The sequence below is a fragment of the Phaseolus vulgaris genome, chromosome 5, assembly GCF_051622355.1.
Source record: "Phaseolus vulgaris cultivar YP4 chromosome 5, ASM5162235v1, whole genome shotgun sequence".
NCBI lineage: Eukaryota > Viridiplantae > Streptophyta > Magnoliopsida > Fabales > Fabaceae > Phaseolus > Phaseolus vulgaris.
In genome coordinates, this window is record NC_143502.1 from 38693434 (window position 1) to 38707184 (window position 13751).

General features: G+C 32.8%; 2 long non-coding RNA genes across 2 annotated transcripts; both read right to left on the minus strand.

The window, feature by feature from the left end:
* Positions 1-382: 382 nt before the first annotated feature.
* LOC150027624 (uncharacterized) lies at positions 383-1980 on the minus strand. Its single transcript, XR_016520724.1, has 2 exons — positions 1848-1980; positions 383-817 (listed from the first exon to the last, which is right to left on the minus strand). It is a non-coding gene; the product is annotated as an uncharacterized LOC150027624 (long non-coding RNA).
* Positions 1981-10893: 8913 nt separating this feature from the next.
* On the minus strand, positions 10894-13056 carry LOC137835702 (uncharacterized). The gene is made up of 2 exons (XR_011085116.2): positions 12746-13056; positions 10894-12444 (listed from the first exon to the last, which is right to left on the minus strand). It is a non-coding gene; the product is annotated as an uncharacterized LOC137835702 (long non-coding RNA).
* Between the last annotated feature and the right edge of the window lie 695 nt (positions 13057-13751).

The window sequence follows — 13751 nt, forward strand, 5'->3', positions numbered from 1 at the left end:
AGAAGAAAATTTCTTTGAAGAAAATATTAAAGAAAACAATCTGCTCAAATTTTATATTTATCAATTTTTCTTATCAGCAATTTTTATTTATCTATTTACCATCTACTTTATGTTTTATATCCATGTATATCCTACCACGTTTCTTGATTTGTCAAATGATTTTTCATTTTGAACTTTTTTTTCTCTAAAACATTCATCTGTTCTTTTAAAGCTTAGTCCAATGTTCATTTCTCATAGTCTTCTTTTATATTGAGATAAGAATCTATGTTGGTTATGTTGAGTAGATTTATCTTTGTATAAGAATTGTAACATACCTAAATGTTTTCTTTTATATTTTATTTATTTTTTACTAATAAAAAAATAACAATAAAACTTCTAGGTCTAATAAAAAAAACTATCTGCATAAATTCAGAAATAAAATATTTAACATACAATTTTTTTCTTTCTCAACACAATGGATAGATCTTCAATGACATTATCTTCTCCTGTTTCCTTTAGGAATCTTCATCTCCAAATATGTGGCTCGTGGCAACCAAAGTAAACTATGAAAGTTCAGCAACTGACCAAGTGCAACTTTCTATATAAAGTAGAAAAGTAGTGGCTGGCCCGTGTAAAATAAAATAAAATAATGTTAATTATATGTTGTTTTGTTCAAATTGTTTGTGGAAAAGTTAATACTCTATAATCAAAATAAGAACTTCGTGGTTGACGATTTCGAAGCTGAGCCATGTGTATTGAGATTCATAGCATCTTTCATGTGTTTTCATTCTAATCTTTGTTCAGAACTGGAATACCAACATCTCAGACAGACTAAACCCTGCTTGGATTACAAAGAAATGATTATTTAGTCGAAATTGATAGGTATAAGTGAGTAAATACTCCATTTATAGGTTTTTGACCAAAGTAGACCAATGTTTTTTTTGTAAATTATGATTTTTATAAAAATAAATATTTCATATATTATGTGAATAATTTTAAAAAGTATGAAAGTCGTATCACATGAAACCATATTTTATGAATACAACTTTATATGTAGAAGTGATATCTCATATATACAACTTTTCACAAGGAAGTTTTACCAGTTATAAAACATGACAACTTACCACTTTGTTACACCGCCTTATGTATTATGTCGGTTTTGAATATATACTTTTGAACCCAGTTGGTAGATTTACTTACAAATTATAAATACCCAATTCTCTTACTTTCACACCCTAGCTTCTAGGCCTAACTTTTAGAGTTTTCTTGAAATTGGGAATGCTAAATATCTAAGCATTTAACTAGGGTCAGTGTATGCAGGCTTTCAATTTCCACCATACCCCTAAGAAATAAATAAATATATATATATATATATGTGTGTGTGTGTGTATACCCAACTGATATGTGTACAGCTGTTTTTAGATCATCAACAAGTTTAGAGGATTGACCTTATTATATCATTTTGTTCCATCTGTAATACTAATCTTATTAATCCTGCACATTCTCATATGGTATCAGTCTGTGTTTTGACTAGATCAAGCGTATGAAGTCATATTTATTCTTCCATTCGGGTGTGGTAATTGGTGGAAGTAAATTGGGTGGGTTGAAACATAAGGAGAAGAGAAAAGTAAAGATTTAGAAGGTGGATTAAATCTGAAAGATTAGATAGGATTTGGTTATGTTAATTGACCATGTCTTTTCAAGTGAAACTATTGGCTGAAAAAAAATATCAGAGGGTTCCATCATTTTTCTTTCCTCAAAAATATCCAACAGAGTACCAATACAAAAATTAATTAACTTGTCATTATCATATTACAATTAATAGGCTTTAGAATAGAAGGGAAAGAGAAAAAGAAAAGGAGGGGTACCTCTATCACCTTCTGCAGATGGGTTTTGGAGACCCTAGTTCAGTTTTCCTCAGACCCTTTGATAAAGTTAAAGATCAAATAATTTAATTAAACATTTTTCTGATATACTTTTGCAAAATTTGGAGCATAGGTAAAGGAAACGAATTGCACCATTTCGGGGAAAAAACCTAAAGGAAGTATGTAGGTTAACAGAACATACATTTTATTCACAACTTAATACCAACTAAGAGGGCTGTGTCAGCTTCTACACCCATTTCTAAGTTTTTAGGTTAGAGATTCAACTCCACCTTTGAAGTAGATCTAGATCTGCACAAGAAGTGTGATTGTGTGCGTATATGCAACAATAAATAGTATATTGCAGTAGATTAACAAGGAGATGGTATATATTCAAAGAGAAAGGAATGTTATGATAAAAGAAAGAAGAAGCACAAGCAGTTGCAACCACACAAGCAGTGTGCTTCAGTAAGTTAAATGAACCAATATGGCATTCAACTGCAGATGCACCTGCACCTTGTGCCTGGTAAGTTTACTTACTCCTTGTTCTTACCTACTCTTGTTATGTTCCACAGAAACCAAACAAAGCGCAGGTGCAAATGCAGATAAAGGCAACATATTGGGGGCATCAAGATGCACAATTTCCTTCTGCATAATAATTTTAGCAAGATTGTGCTGTATATGAAATCCCTGGGAAAAGGGATTGAGAGAGAGAAAGAGAAGACTGAGATTGATACATTCAAATCAAGAAATATTTTGTGACTAACTCTGGGAGATATCAGCTATTTATAGAAAGAAAGAGTCTTATCTCCAGACACTCTGAACAATAAATACTTTGTTTTTTTTTTCTATCTTTTGGTTTCTCTTCTTTTCATATCACATTATCTATAATGATTAAAAAAATATCACATTATCTACAATTTCAATTATTTATCTCAAATCATCTTTCTAGTGATGATGTATTTTTGCAATTAAAGTCACTGTTAAAGACTATATATATATATATATATATATATATATATATATTTATTGTAAAATATAATTAAAGACTTTATCAATATACAATTTTTAGTGCATTAATATGAGTTTTAATTAAAGCTAAATTTCCTAACCAGACTAATGATTTTCAAAAAAGCATTCGAGGTGTTAATGATATATTTACACTATTCATTAGATATTTAAAAATTCTTATGAAAATAGTTTTTTTTTTGGAAATAAAGTAGGAAATAATGTTTTCAATATTCAACAAAATAAATAAAGAACAAAATTGAATTTTACAGCAGTTTTTTTTTCACAAGATTAAATTTGTATAAAACAATAAAAACAATGGATAAGTATTAGGGTTTAGGGTTTAGGTTACCGAATCATACGTCTTCTCGTAATTAACTTTGAAAAAAACATAACTCTTCTTCCTTCATTTAGACTCCTCAAGCTCCTCGTTAGCGACACAAACATTGTCCATTAAATCCCTTCCTTCAAGAAAAGTCGATTGTCTAAAATTAATGACCTTGCATAACACCTTTTTCAACCTAATGGAGAGAAGTTTTGAAATAATCTTGTATAGGCAATTGACTAGAGAGAGATGGGTCTGAAATCGCCAAGCGAATGAGGGTTATCAGACTTAGGAACCAAACAAATAGAAGAAGTGTTTGACCCCCTAGGCCACGAATCAGAGATAGCAAAATCTTCTATTGTCGTACAAATGTCCTTGTTAACCACATCCCAACTATGTTTAATGAAACAAAAATTAAAACCATCCGGACCCAATCTCTTCGAACTGTCGTAACTCCAAACCGCGTTCTTAACTTCCTCTTCAGAAAAAGAACCGATCAGCATCTCGTTATCAGATTCAGAAATAGAGTTAAAAGATACATTGTCCAACCTAACCTGAGGCCCAATAACTTATTCAAATCTAGTATTGAAAAAATTCCTGACTTTATCCTTAACCACATCCTTGTTCTTGCACCATAACCTGTTAATGAACGTACCATTGAATCTATTCCTTACCCTTCTCCACGCGACAATCGAATGGAAATACTTAGTATTTAGATCTCCTTGTTGTAACCACTTCTAACAAGCTTTCTGAAAGTACACAACTTTTTGCTTGAATTGATTCTTATTAAGTTCTGTCAATAGACTCCTCCTTTCCTCCCTACCTGCCTCATCAAGAGCGCCTTCATCGTCTCGATCATCCAAAATCTGAATCTTATCTTTTAAGTTCTCCCCTAAATTAATGACATTCCCGAAGATAACTCGATTCCAGGTTTTTAAATCCTGTTTTAATCTTTTCAATTTTTTCTTAAAAACGAACATCCATCTTCCAAACACTTCATAATTAATCCACTTGTCTTGCACAAAATCTTTGAACCTACTATCCTTCTGCCAAATATCCAGGCTTCTACACGACTTTGGTCCCAATCATAGCTCACATCTTTAACTACCAATGCACAATAATCTGACACCGATCTACTAGAGACAAATTGTTTACTATTTGCCCAGACATCCAACCACTCCTTGGAAACTAATACCCTATCGATTCTGCATATCGGGGTTGAAGGTGAACTTTATGAAAAGCAGGATCGGAGGAGTGGGGGTCGATGCGTTTTCTATCCAAGGTTTTGCGACTATTCTTAACTGCAAAGTAATGAAAGTCCCTTTTAAATATCTAGGGCCACCAATTGGTGGTTGTCACAAAAGGGAAGTGTTTTGGGATGGTGTGGTGGGTAAAATCAAATCCAGATTGGGAAGATGGAAAGGTCGTAATTTATCTATGGCTGGAAGGATTTATCTCATCAAGTCATTCTTGTCAATGTTTATGCTGCATGCGACGATGATGGAGAAAATTGTGAGTATTTAGAGAAAATTTCTTTGGGGGTGGGGTTCCGAAGGGAGGAAGATTGCTTGAGTTTCGTGGGAAAAGGTTTGCGAATCTTGGGAAGAGGGAAGACACGGAGTAGTAAATATTAAGGACTTCAATTTGGCTTGTTGGGTAAATGGATTTGGCGGTTGGCGTCTAATGAGGGAGGTTTATGGAAGGAGATTCTTGAGTCTAAATATGGAGGCTGGAGAAATCTCAAAGAGGACAGACGTGGTCATAATGATTTCCTTTGGTGGAAAGATTTGAAGTTGATCTGGAAGCTAGAGAAGTGGGGTAGTAACTTTGGTGATTGTTTAGATTGGGAAATTGGCAACGGGAAGTCTATTAAGTTATGGGAAGATCGGTGGGCTAGTAATGAATCCTTGAAGTTTAAATTCCCAAGGCTTTTTTCTTTAAGTGTTGAGAAAGATGTGGCGTTAGCTAGTTGTAGGTCTCGGACAAACAATGGTTGGGAGTGGTCATTGGCGTGGAGAAGAAATCTTTACAACTGGGAGAAGGTCCAAGTTAAGAAGCTTCTTGAGGTAGCGCACAACTCATGTCCTGTCTTGGAGAAATTTGATAGGTGGATTTGGAAGGAAGACATACTTCAAGAGTTTTCTGTTAATTCGGCTTATGGGATCTTAAGGGGTGGTCATGAGGGGGAATGGTCGGGGATGTTTAAACTATTTTGAAGGATTAAGGCTTTGCCCCTCGCTCAGGTTACTACTTGGAGGGTGCTGGGAAATAAGATTGTTACTAAGGCTAATTTACTTGGACGCAGGATTAAGGTCGGAAGTTTTGGCCTGCTTTTGTGGGGTAAAAGAGGAGGAGTATTCTCATTTGTTTTTTTATTGTAAAATAACCTGGTTGGTGTGGAATCTATGTTATGAGTGGTTAGGCATTTCGTCGATTGCCCCCATTCATGCTTTCTCTCCTTTTTTGCAGTTCAGGTTGTGCAATGCTTCGAAGACGGTAAATTTAGGGTTGAGGAATATTTGAATAGTGGTGGTTAGTGAGATTTGGCGTCATAGGAATAAGATTATTTTTGAAGGAGGAGTTCTGAATTATTTTGTGATCTTTTCTTTGGCCCAATTGAAGGTTTGATCTTGGATCAATTCTAAGTTCCCCTCAACTTGCTTTTCTTTCTCTGACTCTAGTATGTCTTTACTTGGTTTAGATTGGTGATGGAGTTTGTTTTTGTCAGGTTTAGTAGTATTTGTAATTAGGGGTGGCAAAATAGGGCGGGTTGTGCGGGTCGGCTCGCGATGTTGCTTATTTCAACCCGTTGGCCCACCCAGCATAACCTGCAGCCCACGCGGGCCAAGTGCAGGGCAGGTTGGTCCGCATAACCCGCATAACTTTTAAATGTAGAAATTTTTTTCTGCACCTCCATATTTTCTTTATGTAGCCTCATATTTGACATTCTGAAAATTTTAATAACATCTTACTATGCATGTCTTATGAAAATAATATTATGAGACCATTAACCTAATACATCTAAATAAAAAAAATCAAAAATTTTATTTAAAAAATATTTTTTATGCGGGCTAGTCCGCGAGCTAACCCTTATGCGGGGTGGGCTAGAAAAATCAGCTCGCAGATCCTATGCGGGACAGGCCAACCCGACCCGCTTTTTGTGGGCCAGGTGCGGGGCAGGCCTATGCGGGACGAGCCAGCTCGCATTGCCACCCATATTTGTAATAGTTGTTTGGAAGGTGTTGGGTGGTCAGGTTGTTCCTGATTCGGTGTACAAGGGTTGAATCACCCCTGAAATGGTTCTTATGTATATAATCTTTATTCCTGATAAAAAAATGTATAAAAACAATAATGAAATATATAAATTTGTATACTATTTGTTGAGAATTTGAGATAGGTTTAGAATTTGAGATAGGTTTAGGAGTGTGACCCTATTTTTTATTTTACTTCTATAAGTAAATTAGTGAAAGAAACATAAAAAAATATATTATTATTTAAAATTAAAATAAAATAAAATTGGTTTTTGAAAAAAGGAAATTTTTAATTTATTATAACTGAAATATAAATAACTCAACCATATTAATTTTTGAATAATTTACATTTCAATAGTTAAATATAAATTTTAAAATATAAAATTTGGTTGGGTCTCAATCTGATCCAATCTAACTACTATATATATAACTTAGATATGATTCATCTCAATCCAACTATTATATAAGTATAATTGTAAATTGTTGATTAGGTATTTATGTTAAACAAAATAAACTTATTATATCTGCAATCAATAATTATTTAAGTATAATTTTAAATTGTTATTAGGTATTTATGTTAAACAAAACAAACTTATTATATCTACAATCAATAATATTTATATATATAAACTTAAATAGAAACTATTTTTAAAAAAATAATTAATTAATTACTTTATTGATTAAATTATATATTATTGTAAAGACTAAAAAAATATTGATATTTAAAATAGTTTATATTATTAATAAATAGTTTCTAAATTAGTATCTAATTGTTAGTAGATAAAATTTGCTTTGGCCCACCCCACATAGCCCGCAGTGCGCGCGGTCCAAAAGTAGGGCGAGGCAGGTTGGTCCGTTGGCCCGTGAAAATAAAAAAATCATATCCAAGTATTTAGAGTGACAGTGAATTTAGTTTTAGGTAAAATTTTATATTTAAAATTTGTTAATAAAAAATAATATAAAGAAGAGATTTCAATACGATAGTTGAAAAATTAGTCATCTTCATTAAAATGTTTTGTAGCTAAACTTTGATAAGATACTTTTATACATTTACACACATATATAGGGAAAAATATATGCAAAGCAAAACTTTAATTATTTTTAATCAAGCCTTCTAACAACCCTCATACTTGAATTTATATTTTTATCTTAATTAAATGAATTGAAATACGATAAAATTTTAATTTAGGAATAAGTTTTTTTTTTATAATGAATGAAATTTTAATTTTTGAAAAAAAAAATCTTACGCGGGTTGACTCGCGAGTTACTTCTTATGCGAGGTGAGCTAGTGAAATGAGACCACACTCCTAGCATGGGATGGGCCAATCCACATTGTCACCCTAATTATATACCAATTATTTAATTAAATACCAATTTAGAAACTATTTTAGATATTGTACTAGTTAGAGCCGAACGAGCCACGTCACTTGGTATCGGTGACTGACCGACCGAATGAATGGGTTATATCAAATAGAAAATAAAGAGATATGTGATAAATTAGGTAATATCCTATAAATCCGGTAACCATGCGATAAATCTAAATATGTAAAGTTAAAAATAAAATCCTTTGTTGTAATAGTGTTTTTGAAGATGGAAGGTTGAGATTTTGACTCAGGAGAAGTGTAGCCAATCGAATTTCTTGAATGATAGAAGGATGCTAGATAGTGTTCTAGTGATCAATAAGGTTCTTGAGGAGCTAAGGAGGAATGAGAAGAGAGGTTTGTGTCTAAAGATGGACTATGAAAAGGCGTATGACTCGGTCAACTGGGTTTTTTTTGTTTGATATGCTGCAGAGGTTGGGTTTCCATAGCAGATGGATTACGTGGATTATAGGTTGCTTAGAGTCAGTGTCGGTCTCAGTTTTGGTCAATGGAAGCCCCACTACGGGATTCAAACCTACGAGAGGGTTGAGGTAGGGAGACCCTTTAACTCTTTTCCTCTTTTCCTCTTTCTTGTAGTTGTTGAAGGTCTGTCTAGGCTAGTAAGACAGGCAATCAAAGGAAACTTTCTTAAAGGCGTGAGGGTGGGTAGGAAGGAGGTAGAGTCATGCGTGCTACAATTTGCAGATGATACTATCTTCCTCTGTGAAGAATCATTCTCTAATATCTTCATTGTGAAAGCTATTCTCAGGTGTTATGAGCTAGCATCGGGGCTCAAAATTACCTTCCACAAATCAAAGCTAGCAGGTATTAATGTTGCAAGAGAATCGCTAGACTGGTACTTAAAGTCTTTGCATTGTACTCCTATGAGGGTATCATTTAAATACTTGGGGTTAGAAATAGGCAATACCTTAGGAAGAAGTAGTTTTGGGAGCCCATCTTGAATAAAATCAGCGTTAAACTATGTGCTTGGAAAGGAAGATTTTTTCTTTGGCAAAAAGAATATGCTTAGTTAAGTCGGTCTTCACATCTTTACTGCTCTTCTACTTATCTTTCTTTAAAGCTCTGGATTCGATGTGTGATAAAATTATTAACGTTAAAAGGAGATTCTTATGGGGCTGGGACAAGGTTAATAGGTTTATATCTTGGGTGAGTTGGGAGAATCTATGCAAACCTATGGAAGACGGTGGGTAGGGAGATTCTATATGGATTGGTTATAGGAAATTGCAGGTAAACAAACCTAAGTTTAGCATGAATGAGGCACCCATAATCGTTAGGGTTGTTGTACAAAAGCCCGATCATCCAAAAAAGGTTTGGAGACTAAAGGCTCAACAAAGATCTTTTGCACAAGTGGTTAAGAACGACAGTGAGCTATTTTCCCAGAAGAAATCAGATGTCAGCACGGTTTGCATTCGGGTCAAGGTGGATTATACAAAGTGGCTGGAGGATTGCTATGTAGGGAAATTCTTTGAGACAAATAATGCGCAATCCATCAAGGAAAGTTTCATTATGAGCGGTTTTAATTTTGTGAGACTAAGTCAATTGCTAAAAACAAAGTGGTTTGATGGAATTTTCTAGTCTTTAGTCCCTTGGGATGATAGTTTTATGGTAGTTGATAATTTTGTTTTGGGTTCGTTGTAAAGGCATTTCGCTGACGCTTTGGAGACTGTCAACTCGTGCATGGGACTATATATTTTGAGTGGTCCGATAGCGGCCCGATAGCGGGTGGCACGATAGGCCCAACACAAACCCTCGCTAGGATAGACTCGAAATGGCTCTGATACCATATTACGGAGTGGACTTTAAGCCTAACTCAACCCCATAAAACTGGCTCATAGGGTTGAGGTTTGCACCCACTTATATACAATGAAAGGCTCTAATCTCTAGTCGATGTGGGATCTCCAACACTTTCAATTTATATATAACATAACTTATGATATTAACAGAATTTTGAATTAACATATTTTTGAAAGATATAATTTGGATTATGGCCCTTATCTTAATGAATTATGTATTTGTTTTGATCAGAATAAATATTAATTTTACGTGTATTTTTTATTTATATTTAAATTTATTTAATTTTTAAAATAAAGACATTTTAGTAATCACTTAAATTACTTAATTATAATTTATACTTATTTTTTTAAAAATTAGTCATAATTACATATAAAATTGTACTCAATTTTTTTCTAATTGTTTTAATCAAAATAGTTTCATATTCTATTTTACGTTTCTTCTTTTTCTACTCCATCACTTTTCATTCCTAATCCAAACAAATACTACAGAATTTACAAACTATTATGTGAATTCAACTTATTTCATTTAGAAATTAATTTATAGAATAAAATACTAAAATTAAACTTAATCTAACATAATCTAAATTTTCTCTAAAATGACTTTAATATTTTTTGTATTATTCTTGACTATTTATTGTAACTTTGACTCAACTCAACATTGCCGATACCACTCATGGAAAATATTTATTCATAAAAATCTAGTTGGAAGAAGGAATCTGATTTTCGACATATTTTTTTAATTTGAATTTTATTGTATTATTCTTGCTATTTAAGGGTAATTTGGTATATTATGCAGTATAAAACAAAATTTAGATTAAGAGAAATATAATTTGAGAATTGAATTGATCTCTCTTATTATTATTATTTTTCTTATTTTCTGCAATACATTTGAAAGTATCTTATAAATGAAAAATAATTATTTAAAATTATATAACATTACTCTAACTATTACCAATAAAGAGAGTAGTATAAATAGTCTTAAATAATTTTTTTATCAGAATAAATAAATAAATATAAACCATTTTAAGAGTGGTATAATCTTATTACAAATTAAACCGGAAACAACCAGTTATTCCACTTAATCAAATTTGAGCTATTAAACAGAGAAACATAATAACACCACACAAGCTTCTTGCTCAAACTAAAAGCTTGTAAAGTCAAAAGTTTTTAATTATAAACAAATACGTCAACGGGTCTAGACACCAATCTGAATAGAAAAAACAAGCATGCGCAATTTTAGATGTACTAATCCAAGACCGGACCTTTAATTGGAAAAAAAATTCATAATGATTTATCACTCTACCTTTAAAAATCAATTTATTCTTATGCCTGTAGATCTCACCAATAACTAAAATCCAAACATTTTTCCAAAAGACATTAATATAGATTCAAACATTGCAGAGTTTAAAATACAGAATATGTGAAACAGGATCGATATGATCTATGCAAGCCAAACATAACACTGGTTGTAAACTAATCAAACAATTCAATTCTACATTCTAGACAAACCTTTAATAAATATTCATATTCAATCTTCATTGATTTCGTTGAAAACATATAATAAAATATGTTTAGGTAAGTTCTTCATATATAAAAAGAGATTCGAGCTTGTAGAATGTCAACATCTCAATTTAAAAAGAGTAGGCAGATTCTATATATGTAAAAATCTGCAGACCCTGTTCAGAGTGGAAAAAAAGATGAGCCTGTTAGAGTAACACAAACTCAATGGCAATGATTTCCAAAGAGAAGTAACCACCAACCTTTTATATTATGTAAAAAAGGATATATAATTATTTGAAAATCCACCCATGAATTCAGATTTGATAAGATTTAAAGCATCATCTGTCTTCAACTCAAAGTTGAGCTTCATCATCTTCCATATATTGCAGTTAATTTGATTCAAGACCTTTCTACCTTCCTTTTCTAGATTGTGCTACATTAGCTAACTTCTACTTCCTAACTTAGTTTCTAGACAGTTCAAAAGGTCTCACTTGGACAGTAGCTTCTAGTCATTAATATACACTTCTTGAAATTGTGTATTCTAAACAACAAGCTGCAAATATTTTATTGGGTACAGTGTATGCAGGAATTTCAATTTCGAACACATTAAAGAAGTTATCCAACTATCCAAGTGTGTATGACTGTTCTTAATTAGTTAGATTTTTCCAGCCAGTATATATATCAGATATTGTTTCATGGGTAAGCCTGTTTAGCATGTAATAAATTGGGTTCTTTTATGATATTAGTAGTTCTATCACTGGCTGGCACTAGGGCATAATATGCTTTCTCACACAAGTTTTCTCTCTTTTCATCAATCTTTTATATATTCTTCCTCCGATGGGAAATTGGAGTTGGGTTCATAAGAAGAGAAAACTAAAGATTCCGAAGTTGGAAAATTCTCAAAAAATAAGACAGCACTTGATCTTGTTAATTGACCATATGTCCATTTCAAGTAACAATCATAGTGTGAAAAACAACTGAGGGTTCCATCATTTCTCTTTCAGAAAATATCCAAGGGAGACTACCACTACCACTTGTCATAAAGCACAGCAAACAACTGGTTATAAGAATTAATTTAACTTGTGTCATTTTCATAACTTAAATTTAGAAAAGGAAGAAAAAGGGAATAATGAAACTCTCAAACCCTCCCTATTTTCTGCAGTTAAATTTTGCAGAATCCTTCAGACTAAAAGACCCTAACACCCATTTTGGCTGAAAACCCTTTCACTAAATTGACACTACTGAGCAGGTATTCATAACTTGTGGTCAAATTTCAGATAAAATAATACCTTTGAATCATTATGTTTGCAGAGAGCAGGCCACACCTTCTAATTTGACTCCTTCCTGTAATATATTCTTGGAAAATAAAACAGTTGATGGGGAAAGGAAGAAAGTAGGTTAACAGAACACATATAATATCATTCAATCCTTAATTCTGACTAAGCTTTGTCTAAACTTCAAAATTACGGATTCAACACCACCTCCATATACATGGATCTAGATCTGCATAAGAATTGTGTTTGTATGCGTGTATGTAGAGATATGCACCACAAAAAATAGCACATGTTGCAGTACATTAAGAGGAAGATAGAAGAGCTGAAACCGAAACGGGCGTGTGTTCAAAGAAGAGAAAATTATATCTTACCCTTTATGATGTAGCACCAACAGCTGCAACCATACTATCTCCTTCTGACCACATCCAAAGAGCTTCAGTAAAGCTAAATTATAGCTAACAATCCGATATGACTTTCACCTGCAGATGCACCTGCACCTCGTTCTCAGTTTCTCTATTCCACACATATATATAATATATAATATAATATATATATATATATATATATATATATATATATATCTTCCTCCACAAGTGACATGTGCTGAATAATGTTGCAGAGAAACCAAGTAAAGTGCAGGTGCAAATGCAGATAAAGGCAACATATCGGCATCAACGTGTATAACAATGACTTGCTATATTGTAAGTTAGGAAGTATTGCACGCGGCTAACATTTATATAATAAGAAATTCCTGTTGAAAAGGATTATGAGAGAGAGTGGTGAGATTGATTCACAGAAATCAGAAGAGATTTTGGACCAATTCTTGTAGACATGATCTATCTAGATAAATGGCATATGTCCTTCCTGAGATGAAATGAATAAATAAAAAATATGGCATATGTTTGGAGTGTATTTTGGTCATTTTGGGTGCGGGAGAAAACACGGAAACATTAAACAAAGCAAAGGAAAAACTATGATTAGACGTAGGTTTATGTGTGGATAAGGATGTGTCTCCATTATTATTATTTACGGTTTTCTCTGATATCTAAAGCTAGATAGCTAGAAAGAGGTGTGTGCTCATGTCTGCCACACAACAAGCTGGTCTAAGCCCACGTGATGTAAAGCATCAGTACCACGTGGAATTTCATTACTGCACCAATCACACTTCCACCTAGGAAAGTGGACTGACTCTTCACTTGCCATGACTATGTCTCCCTGTGGGTATTCTGTTTTCTGTAACGTGTAAAGAGAAACACAACCAGACAAAATATAGATACAGTATCAGCATTTTTCATGATATTTTCTATTACATTTTTATACAGAATATTAAAAAAATAGTCTTTTTTACAATTTTTATATACATTTTCAAAGTTTCAT